Source organism: Dermacentor andersoni, chromosome 3 (assembly GCF_023375885.2).
Source record: "Dermacentor andersoni chromosome 3, qqDerAnde1_hic_scaffold, whole genome shotgun sequence".
Taxonomy (NCBI): domain Eukaryota; kingdom Metazoa; phylum Arthropoda; class Arachnida; order Ixodida; family Ixodidae; genus Dermacentor; species Dermacentor andersoni.
The window spans coordinates 142,564,339-142,576,730 of NC_092816.1; the positions used below are offsets into that span (position 1 = coordinate 142,564,339).

General features: G+C 42.2%; 1 long non-coding RNA gene across 1 annotated transcript; it reads left to right on the plus strand.

Annotated features, from left to right (window-relative positions):
- The first annotated feature begins 4,841 nt into the window (after window positions 1-4,841).
- On the plus strand, window positions 4,842-11,168 carry LOC126525307 (uncharacterized). The gene is made up of 3 exons (XR_007598190.3): window positions 4,842-4,950; window positions 6,078-6,158; window positions 10,359-11,168. It is a non-coding gene; the product is annotated as an uncharacterized lncRNA (long non-coding RNA).
- The last annotated feature ends 1,224 nt before the right edge of the window (window positions 11,169-12,392 follow it).

Here is a 12,392-nt window from a genome sequence, read left to right on the forward strand (position 1 = left end):
CAGCAGTTTCGCCAGATATTCTGCATGATGCTCTGAAGTCGGGAATCAGAAGCTGGCTACGTGCATACAAAAATTACAGGATCTCTTAAGAGGTGAACAGCGAAAGCCTATTCTTCCTCCTCTTATCATTCGCCTCTTTCTCTTTGCCTCTTCTCCTTCTCTTCTTTGTTTTAGTCTATAATGCTCACTACTAAGCATTTTTAGTCATTTGTAATCGATTGTGGTCATTACAAGCCATCGTTGGACATGTTGGTCATATCCTAGTCATCATTAGTCTTTACTGGTCTTTACTAAGCATTTTTGAGTCATTTATAATGAATTGTAGTCTTTTCAAATTGTCGTTAGATATATTGTTCATTTTGTGGTCATTACTAGTCATTACAAGTCATTTCAGTCATAATTAGTTATTACTGGTCAATATGTTACTTATTTTATTTCACAATACTGGCGGCTTTCATTTGGAAGCCCAGGCAGGAGTGGTACAAACACTACGTGATTTCAAACTTTTTCATCAAGGGAAAAGAAAAAGATAATAAAAGGACAGCCTAATAGGCAAGGAAAACATCTGCAAATACACAAAATAAATACGATGATGCCGTCACATTGCTGCCAATAGGAAAGGAATAATAAAAGACACATCAGTATATGAAGTACAAGCAAAAGAGACAATGAATGCATGACATTACAAGCACGTTGGTACTGCAGATAAGAAGGAATCGGGAGTGGTTGAGTTGACCCCGCTTGGCGGAAGGGCGTTCCATTCGCGAATTCTCTTGGGCAGGAAGGAAGAAAGATATGCGTTTGTTCTAGCACGCGGCAATACTATAGTTTGATTGTGCTTACCTCTGGTCAGTCGCGATTTATTAAATTGCACGTAGTTGTGAAATCTCATTTTAGTGTGGTTGTTAACTACGTTATACATTGTTTGTAGACGGTGCATTTTGCTACGAGTTTCTAGTGTCTGGAGCTCAGATCGCAATCTTAAAGAGGTGAGTGAAATGTGCCAATCATAAGCATTGTAGATAAATCTACGAGGTTTTTTTTTGTACTCTTTCGATAATGTCTATACCAGCCTTTGTGTGAAGGTCCGATACTATATCGGCCTACTCGGGTATTGGCCTAATAACTGTCTTATATGCGGTTAATTTGGTAGCACTAGTGCAGTTATTTAAGCGGTGCTTTAATAACCATAACTTTTTTGTTGCTTCCACGGAAACATACCGAACATTAGCGTTATACGTCACCTTAGAACCAATTGTAATTCCAAGACATGTAAATTCCTCCACTTGTTTAATATCCATGTTATTTATCTTCTAGGTGCAAATTAGCGGATTTTTTTACGTGTAATCACCATGTGCGCACATTTCGAGATGTTTAGAGTCGTATGCCACTGGATACACCAGTCGTATATTGCTATTAGATAGTCAGTTAAGCTAGATTGGTAATCCACAGATTGAATGCTCGAATAAACAATACAGTCGTCCGCAAAAAGCGGCTCCAGACGGAAAATTTGCAAGCCAGGTCATTTAGGTAAACGAGAAAATGAAGTGACCCTAAAACCGAGCCCTGCGGAGCCCCCGAAAGTACAGAGGCGAGCGACGAATTCGAAGCACCTCTGTAGACAAATTGTTTTCGATGCGTGAAGTAGGAATCAAGCTAACGCAAAATTTGTTCGCTGCGTATGATGCTGTTTAGCTGTATCATCATGTTTTGTGTAAAACCCGATCGAAGGCTCTCTCGAAATCTGAAAAAAGAATGTCTACCGGCCCACCTTGGTCCAAGATTGCCAGTATTTCGTTAGTCATATCACGTAACTGCGTAGTGGTCGAAAAGCCACGCCAGAATCCGTGCTGACTCTCACTAAAGAAGTCATTATTTTCTAAAAAGGAACATAAATGCTTAGAAATAAAGTGTTCCATTACCTTAGAAGAGGTGCAGAGTAGAGAGATAGGTCTGTAATTTTCTACATTAAGCTTGTCTCCTTTTTTGTGGACTGGGACTACTTTGGCGACTTTCCAGTCGTTAGGCAGATCCCCTTCGTTTAAACTTGCGTTAAATATTATGAACAGGTATTTCGCGGACCATTCGGCGAAACGATTAAGGAAAGCATTTGGTATGTCGCCAGGACGTTATTTTTTTGGATCTAAATTTAGGAGGGACGAAAATAAGCCTTCCTCAAGTATGACAAGATCTGGAAGCTCGAGACCAAGGCAGTGAGCATCATCTTTCTGGTAATTTTTATTTAGTGATTATATTCAGTCATTTCTACTAAATTTTTGTCGTTACAATTCGTCCTTAGGCATATTGGTCATTTCGTAGTCATTAGTAGTCATTACAAATCATTTCAATCATTATTAGTCATTATTAGTCATTACTAAGCAATTTAGTCATTTCAGATGAATTTCAGATGTAGTCGTTACAAGTTGGCATTAGACATATTGGTCATTTCGTAGTCATTACTAGTCATTACAAGTCATTTCAGTCAATGTTAGTCATTACTGCTCACTAGTAGGCATGTTTAGTCATTTGTAGTCAAGTGTGGTCATTATAAGCCGTCATAAGACATATGGGTCATTTCCTAGTCATTAGTAGTCCTTACAAGTAATTAGCAGTAATTTTAGTCATTACTACTACATACTGCACATTTCTAGTCATTTCTAATCAATTGTGGTCGTTACAAGTCGTCGTTAGCCATATTGGTAATTTCGGAGTGATTATTTCTCATTACAAGTCATTAGTAGTCATTAGTTATTATTAACCTCTACTAAATTATATTATAACGTTTTCATTCACTAACTGTCACTATCAATCATTTTTCATTATTTAATCAGTCTTTAATCTGTCTTCCTATGGCGTGATGACGCTTCGGGGGACACTGCGGCGGTCAAGTGAGCTGGCACAAACTTCACCATGAGTCTAAAAAGACTTTTGCCTTAAAAAGTGGACGAGTCCTATACATCCTACTGGAGGCCGTCCTGACTCTCTGCTGCCGCGCACAGAGTGCCATGGCGGTAGCTGACCGCGTTCACCACATCCAGGGGCATGTGGTCAACTCACGCAGTCGCCGAACAAGAACCAACACAGTCACCGAGATCAAGCTTCAAGAAAATGGAGTGAACTTTACGGCTTATGCGCAAAGGAAGGTGGATTTTCAAGTATGTATTAAGGCCCTTAGCAGAATTTTTTTTAAAACCCAGCCTCTGGAGGGCAAATAACATTTCAAATGGTGCATGCCTATGGAGACGACGTTTTATTGTTTCTTCCAAACAAACACTGTTTCGCAAAAATTAATGGTTGTCTCAGTGACCGGGTAAACGCACACTGAGGAGGAGAATACGTTAGAAGTAGGCTTGACACTGACTTCGTTGAGTGCTTAGCTAAATAAATAGATTTATCATATATGTTTTAGTATCACTGGTGTCTCGCAACCTTATACCGGATTAACATTACGCTACAGCGGTTTGCATGTTTTCGCAGTAGTCCTTCAGGAGAAAGAGCTCAACGACCGCTTTGCCTTATATACAAGCAGACTTCTGCATGTTATCGAAATCAAGGAGCCAATCGAAATTACAATTCGATATCTTATGATTATATTTTACTTCGCTAGGAAAGTAATTCGCCAATTACTAAAAGATAATTTATTTCTTTAATTCTTTAACGTTACTTTCCTTCCTATTTTAATAACATTTCGGAAATGCTGTATATACAACGAGGTGGCCTGGATATTTTAATGCGCACTCTGGAGCGATTCGCAAGTTGTTTAGCTTGCGTAACAACAGCTTTTCAAAATATTGTTTAAAAATTTTTCCTTGTTTTCTTGGGATGACATGTGCCAGCGACAAGAAAAAAATGTTCAGAAAGTAGGGTGGCGGGAAATGCTGCACAAGCACCTTGCGCTCAAGATTATGGTTACTCACGGCCTTGATGGTCGAATCTGGATTGTGTATGAATCGAAGCGCTTCAATGTCATTTGAACTGTGACAAGGTGGTTCCGATAGGGCCAGTCAAAACCTGAATATTCGCCCGTAGTTGATATTTCTGTTGAAGCGCTATTTGAATTTTTCTGCAAACATCTCAGGGACCACCTCCCGGCACCCTTTACTCGTTCACCACTTAGACTTAAGCAAATAATTGTAAGAGATGACAGCAAACGCTCACGTTTCCTGAAAAGGTGGATATATCTTGAATGTTTTTTGTATAAAGTTGCACATCGTTTAGCCCTAATAATGCTGTTCGTCTGTTACAATCTCATTATTAACAGTATATGAGTCATATTAATACAAAAGAGAAACATGGAAAACACGGGGAAGGTGGGAGATGGAAATTCAAGACGATGAGCAAAATGAGAACAAGGTCGAAGCAGGAGCCAACGTTTCGACAAGTGGACTTGTCTTCTTCAAGGCCCTGAAGGCCTTGAATTTCAAGTCAAGGCCATACAACTAAAGTGTCAAGGTCAAGGACATGACAAGTCAAGGCCATATAACTACGGTGTAGCTATATGGTTTATTACTTCTTTGAACGTCACGAGCAAAGCGATTATTTAAATAAGAACACGACGGAGCCACCAATTTTAACCTAATAACTGTAATAGAGCTCTGAAGCAGCACTTTCGTATACTAGAAAAAAAAAGACGACTACTTTGTTTGCCATTCCTCTGACAGCTTACAAAGAGCGGAAAATGGAAACGAACAGAACCGATAAGAGATGTTGTTTGTCGGAGTTCTTCCAACTGCGCGCTGACAAAAGCAAAAAAATTTCCTATTTTTAGGCCTCCTAACTACGTTCCTTTTTCCTGGTTATGACAGGTCTGACAGTGTCGTGCAACGCAGCGCCTTCAGCGAAAGCGCATATAAGCTCACATGGGTGGCCACAGTTGCACATGAATACAGCGATGAGCCACGTTGGCATGAGAAATTCAGCAAGTTCACACTGCGAAGCTACCTAAGAAAAGTAAGTCGCTTAGAAATGAGACGTGATAGCTAAAAATGAAAACATAATAACTAGGCTTTTGCTCGGTTACTCGCACCTGCAGACCAGCATCAACATATTGGAAGCGGTTTCGGTATGCACACAGCCGACCTAAACTTAGCTGCTTTTCGGCGATGCAGGTGGTCTACCCTTCTTAATCGTCCCTATATTAAGGCACTTCTTTTTCGATACTATCGTAACACTCTACTCTCGTTATTTAAACGTGGCGTGTATATAACGCACTTTAGGCGTTTCGCGTAGAATTAAAACGATACGTGCACCTTTTTTCGAATGGTTGAAATCTGTGCCAGTTGGTACATACTTGAAGGAAAAAAACCAGTCCCTGGTTTGCGTAGATGCGAATATCACGAATCAGTGAAGGCAAATATCACAAAGTAGGGCATAGCATTATAATTGACAAGTTCCCATTGCCGATGCATTTCTAAAACGCCATAAACTATAGACCTCACATTAGTATCGGCTATCAAATAGCCATATTTATTGTTAGAACAACAAATCTCTAGTTTCCTATTGCCGCCACGATTGTTACACAATCCTTCAACTCAAGCAGCGGAATCTCTCGCAAAATCCACGTAGAGGATATGTTGTTTGAATTGATAATGTGGCGTGATCCTTATGGTGATATTTTCTTTATGCATTGACCACACTCTCCCCCATCAGCTGATTGAATACACTCTAATAATTTTTTTTTAATCTAGCTGTTTTTCTCACGAAGGTTGCTAGGAAACATTCCGCTGCGGTATCATCTAACACCACTGCCTAATTGGAAATCCATCAGCACACAGTGTTTCTTACATCGAAGCTGTACATGGCTAGGTTCTGAAAGTGAAATGCGTGCATCTATCGAGCCGCGTAGATTTCTTCCCATACGTGGGCCGATCCCGAAGATAGTGCGATACCGGCCGCACCTGCGGCGGAGCTGAATTACACTTTAAACACTTCGCCAACTTTCAAAAGTAAGTTGAGTATCTTAGGTCCAAATACAACCCGTGTCATATATTAATGCTTACAAGAGCAGATATTATTTAAATCCCCTTGATTGACTAAGTGTATCAAATAATTTGCAATATATACGTTTTTCTACGCAGGGAAATAGCAAGCCGAAGCGCTCTGGAAGATGAACGCCCGCACTGTTTATCTCCTGGTTTTATCAGCTGCTATTGCAGGAGGTAAGGTTTAAAGCATAAATATTCCTAGGCAATGTTGAAATATACACATGTGGTAATATTTCTAGCTTAGTGCTTCCGGAAATTATGTTTCAGACTCCTAATTGTGAAGTTACCATATCTTGGGCAGCTAAGACAGCGTTTGTACACCGTTACCGCTTAAATATACTGCCTGTCTAACTTGTAGTGACGTCGTAGCGTTTGTTAGTTAGTTAGCTCGTTAGTTAGCTCGTTAGTTTCACACATAGAAAGCCTATTAGAACAATTTACTGAATACTTGTGAGCTGTAATTCGCGGCGACAAACTTCGTTGATTTTAAATGAGGAGGTGTGGTCTTGAAGGACACAATGAATCCAAAGATTTCGGAAAGTAAATATATAAAATAGAACAGGAATCTGCATGCGGAGTAAAGAAAAATTTGGGAGACACTTAAGCTTCGCCTTTAAGATTGGAACGCGATATCATTTAGAGATGCCTGACTACTTCTCACGCTTCCGGGCTATTTTAGCGTATGTAACCGTAATGTTTACCCGGAAACACTCGCAACGAACGCTATGCACGAAGGCGGGCTTTTTGGTAGAAATGCGGCCTCTTGCATGGGCCGCGATTTGGAAGAGGCGAGCGCCATCTGGAAGTGTTTCGAGGAAGCGGGCGCGCCACTTCGTGGACTCCGATGCGTTTGCGCACCGGCGTGCAAAAACGGCGGACGCCGTCTCCGGTGTACGAATTGTAGAAACGGAGGAAAAGGGATTTTGGTGAGTTTTCGAGTAACAGAATTACGTTTTCTCGTTATTGAAATTACAATCCGAGAGCTATCATGTCTGCAGCTTGCGTGTAAATCCCAGTTTACAATTTCTCCACGTATTTTAGCTTGAGAAAATCAATTAGTTCAGTCAATTCTTTCCGGCACATGGAATACCTGGGTATGCGTGGTTCGAAAATCTTTTTGCCAAAATGATGTCCGACGCCGGATGCGCGACGCTGACACGGGCACTTGATTTTTTGGGACACTTGCTCCTTAACGCTATCCCGTTGAAACGCCGCGCTGATAGGCTATTATTATGCTTGTTCACGAAATAACTCCCACAGGTTCCAAAGTCAGCATGCTTCGCTGAAGCCAGCTATTAAAATATGCGTAAATTGGGTTGTTATGCCCACATTACGAAATTTTGTCTGCCTGAGCGGTACGCTGAGCTTCATCATCACGGACTCCGGTTACTCAGAAGGCTTTGGGTGCGAGCTAGTTGGTACGGATCATTCATATTTAAAACATCGCCAAAAAACACGGACAAGGGAGGACACAGGACGAGCGCTGTTTTAAATATGAATGATCCGTACCAACTAGCTCGCACCCAAACCCTTCGTACAGCGCTTGTCCTGTGTCCTCCCTTGCCCGTGTTTTTTGGCGCCGTTTTAAATATGAATGACTCCAGTTAAGGAGCAGAAGTTGCTTTTGCATGTCGGGAGCACTAATATGACCGTCTATTTTAGGTTTATGTTGCAGTCTGTGTCGGATAGGCGACGCATGTGCCAATTTTGCAAGACTTAGAAGGGTACTTCTTTGGGCTATTTAATTACAATTCGCTATCACTGATGAAGTCGTGATGTGTCTGTCTCCAGTTTTCACTTTGCTTTGTAAATAACGCAATAGTCTGGCAAATTATTGATCAATGTTATTTGCGCACCACTTGGAACGAGGACTGGGGAACGACAGACACAAGGTGCGCAAATAACACTGATCAATAATTTGCCAGACTATTGCTTTATTTACAAAGCAAAGTGAAAACTGGTGACAGAGACATCACGACTTCATCAGCGCGCGCTCGAATTTGTCAACATCACGAGTCAGCACTTCCTTTTTTACCGGATGAAATTCTTTGTATATGTATGATATTGCACATTCGCATCGAAATAACGTATATCATATCGGCATTTGCAATGCCTGTGAGGTGGCCTTATGCGTGCCCGTACTATGCTGGAAACTTTATTTAAGGTGAAAACCTTAAGTGGCTCGCTTGAATTGCCGCTACCCGAAAATAAAAAAAGATGTCTTGCCCAGTGATGCAAAAAATATCCTCATCAGGAACGGCTCATGCCCGCGTAAGCCAGCAAATATGTAATGGCTGATTATGAATAAAGAAACGAAAGAAAGAACGAAGAAAAGTAAGAGATAACGAAAAAAAGAAACGCGAAATAAGCAACCAAGAACAAAACAAAAAATAAAAAAGAATGCAAGTTAGAGAAAGATGAGAAGAGACCAGAAAGAAAGAACGAAATAACCTTTAGGTAGAGTATTAGTTGCTCGCATGGGTCGTTGAGGAAATTGACCTACAGCCCTTTACGTTTACTTCACACTGCGGTCGTTGTGCCTATCAAGAAGTAATACACCTCCGATCATATAACTTAATGCATTCCCACGTGTGGAAGCTTCCGTCTTAGTGTGTTACATGAGCGTAACATGACTCCGAACTTTTTGTTACGTGGATACAAGGTGGAAATATGAGGTCAGCACCTAACGCTTGTATTGGAAACTTGATAGAGATGTATATAATATGTTTTCATATATACCCACAAATACATTCGGCAAAATAGCAGCCTCGGTAAACAAAATCAGGGAGGGTTTGCAAGAAAAGCTACCATTTATTTTTATAGCGTAAAGCCATAGGTAGTGGCAAAAAAAGATCATTGAACCTAAAGTCAGAGATGCAGAAACCGCCTCTAAGGTAGGTGGCGCAATAAAAGTCACAAGAACAAATAAGAAAGCCATAAAAAGTACTTTTAAATCTTGATGTCTTCTTAACACGAACAGCAGGTTTGAAAGAGCAGGAACAAACAGAGCATGGCTGCATAATTCCTAGCTTGGTGGTCTGAACCGCTACACTGAATCGAAACAGCTTCTCATGCGAGTCACTCATCCAACGATATGTGGCCGCTAACTCAAAACCAAGTGAACCGAGCTTTCAAAAACACGACCAGGAGCCTGTATTAACGTGCACAGATTAGGAAATAGCTTCAGGTGCGTGTGCATAAACAAGTGTATAAGGGCGTATGCATAGGAGTGGGTTTATACCAGTTAAAGGCAGCAAACTTAAAACACATTTCTTTAGATGCAAGTGCCATGCAAGTGCAAATAAGGAAAAGGTATTCGAGTAGAACAGTACCTAGGGGCCCTATAAGATAAAACTATTACAATATATTTTTATTCCATTCTCCTGACGTCAAATTTGCGTAAACGCCGACGCAAGCACCAGGCAGTCACCCGCAGGGTTGTCTGAAAAGACCAATGAAACGCTCTCTTCGTTCATAAGTGGTCACTTTTGTTTGCTCGAAAAACGAATAACATTGCCTACACTGAGCGGCTTGTAGTACATAATTGGCTGACAAGAGGCGAGGAGCACGCTGAAGTGGAGAGGGATTCGATGGGGCAGATCTAGTGCACTGAAAATGGATAACCGGATGAAGAGGTTGGTGCCGGTGCCTGCGACTAGTTCGCTTTCCGTTACTTTTCTTACGGTGGCTGGTCGAAAATCGCGGCGGCATGCAACAGAAAAAAACGGATTGGAGAAAAACGACGCTAAAATGGATCCTCACGGAAGAAGAGTTGGCAGAATCAGGTCGTAAACGTGCCGAAAGTGCTCGAAAAGGTTACACGGCCACGCAAGAAGTTTTATTATACGCAAATGAACGCACGCCCTCCGGCAGGTGCGAATAGCCAGCGCCTGAGCGATCGGCGGCTGCCATATTTTATTCATTTCGGAACGGGGCAGCCTATGGCTATTCCGAAGAAAATTCAGTTTTGCTCGGCATATTAATGCATCTTAAATGCGCACACGTCACTTTGACACGGTGCGTTTTCGCGGTTTTGTGACCTCGCGTGACAGGCAGGTAAAGTGGGTGCAGCACGAAAACATTTGACCAATAGCCGGGGGCTACTGGCGAAAAAAGGCGTCAAATCAGAAACAACTATTTTTCTTTTTTCGGTCACATCATGCATAATCAATATGTACACGCCATATAACATGAGGAGATATCGCGGTTTTCGTGACGTTGCGTGACGGATAGGTGAAGTGGGGGTGGCCCAAAAACATTTTTGACCAATCGTGGAGGGCTGAGAGCAGAATTGGAATAGAAAGATTTGGAATAGTTTTACGTTATAGCGCCCTACGTTAACGTTGCTGATTTTTTTTTCTTTTCCTATGACAGCTTATCCAAGGCACCGGATCAACGCTGTTTACAAAAGCGCACAGCAATGGCCTGGTGCGGTAAGCCAGTTTCCAACTCTGCCACCTTCCTTTGGAAACAACCCTTGGCTGCCAGGTTCCGGAAGCCAATGGCCACTATCATTTCCGCCGTACAACACCAACTATGGTAGTAAAGTTATGCCCGGTTCAGCAATGCAGCGACTTCCATCCTTGTCCGACAACGGTGGTAACAGTCAACAGGTTCCACTCAGACCTAGGGCACCCGTGCCGCCTTTCGGAAATAATGGTTACAACCCACAATCAAGCCAGCAGTCCCAATGGCCATGGCGGCCTGCACTTGTTAGAGAGGATGACAGCCAAATATTGCAAGGATAACGAAGCCCGCCACCCCTTTTTCCCGCGAACATCAATAAAAACAGGGAATCAGATCACGTTGGAATACTACTCCCATATCCCTCCTGAAATGATGGCCGCAACCAAGATGGCATAGCGGACTCCGAAGTCCACTTCGTTTCTGAAGTAGCTAAAGAAAGATTTCAGTGATCAAATTTATGAAGATGGCCACCATTATTTTTTTCTTGTTCCGTTGGAGTGATCTTGGGAGCCGGAAGACACTTTCGTTTGAGGGCACTGATGGAAAGAAACGCGGAGGGATATATGAAAATGAGGGGCCAACACTCATTTTTCAGGAGAAATATTGATAAAGGAAGCCAAGGAAACATGGAGCTGCGCGCAGCGGCAGTACCTGAATATGTAGAGCATTGCAAAACAAAATATATGTATCGCTGCTAATAAAAGATTTGAATGAGAATGCAGATTGATTCTTCATTAATTAAAGTTGTTTATTGTTACATTGTGTTACAATATGTTACAATATGTTATATTGTATTCAGGGAACCAGAAACAGGAGTGGTCAAGACCCCATAATTGCACAAGATCTTTTTTCTTGTTCAGGTAGGTCTACTCAGACGAAGACACAAAGAAAACTGTTCTTTTTTTCTTTCTGTTCCCACCCTGTTGCCTTCGCTACATTTCTTTATCAACACCTGCTCACCAAGCCTTCAACATTTTCACCCTGATAGGTCAATATTAGTCTAGGGCACGACGAAGCGTTTCCTCGTGTATTCTGCGTAACCTTATGCAATGCTGCAACTACAAGAGTGACATGGCAACTGGTGTAAGCAGTAAATGAGGTCCTGTGAACACAGGGTGCAGGAAAGTTTTGGCAAGCAGTTCATTACGCTTTTGAAAGCCGGCTACCATCATTCAGTCCTGACATCAATGGCCGCATCCCTGCAACAGAAGTTGAAAGCGGTGACTGCAGCGAACGAGGGAACAGTCGGAGAGCAGAGTTGCCTATGGCCGGAAGCTGTGCCGAATGTGCATAAGATGAGCCACAATTTGAAAAAAAAAGGTTGCGAATATCTACAGAGTGCCTGTCATGTTGTCTGCTCTGAACAGGCTGGCCCAACTGTGCTCTCGCATAACGGGCAGCTCGGTGTTAGGCTGCCAAGTAAAACACTTGAAACCCTACGTGCGTTTCGCCACCGGGCTGGTTTATGAAATTCTTCTCTCTTGCGGAAAGTCCTGTATTGAACAAACAGGCCGCTGCGTCAGTGACCGAATGAGGGAGCATGCTAATAAGCTGAAGAAGGACTTCACTGCGCATCTTCAAGTGCACTGTAAAGCCTGCCCTTCCAAGGCGGTATTCCTTATGTGAAGGGCCTTGACAGAAAGGAAAATAAAACGGCGCGTGGGCTATTACAAGCGTTTCACACACACAAAAAAAGAGGAACTGCGTGCGTAAGCCAGACTTCTCTCGTTTTGTACAACGCGGAGCTTACTTTCTTTAGATCTACCAAGCGATCTTGCCAGGCCTGGTAATCACCCTTGTTAGTGGTGCATGCGCCTGCGTGTTGGGAACAGTACGTATATACTCTTCTCGCTGTCTTTCAAATAATGTTGTTAGTAGCACCTGTTATGTCGATAAGCAAACACCAGCTAGCCGAAGAACAGGTCCTTCTATACAAGTGTC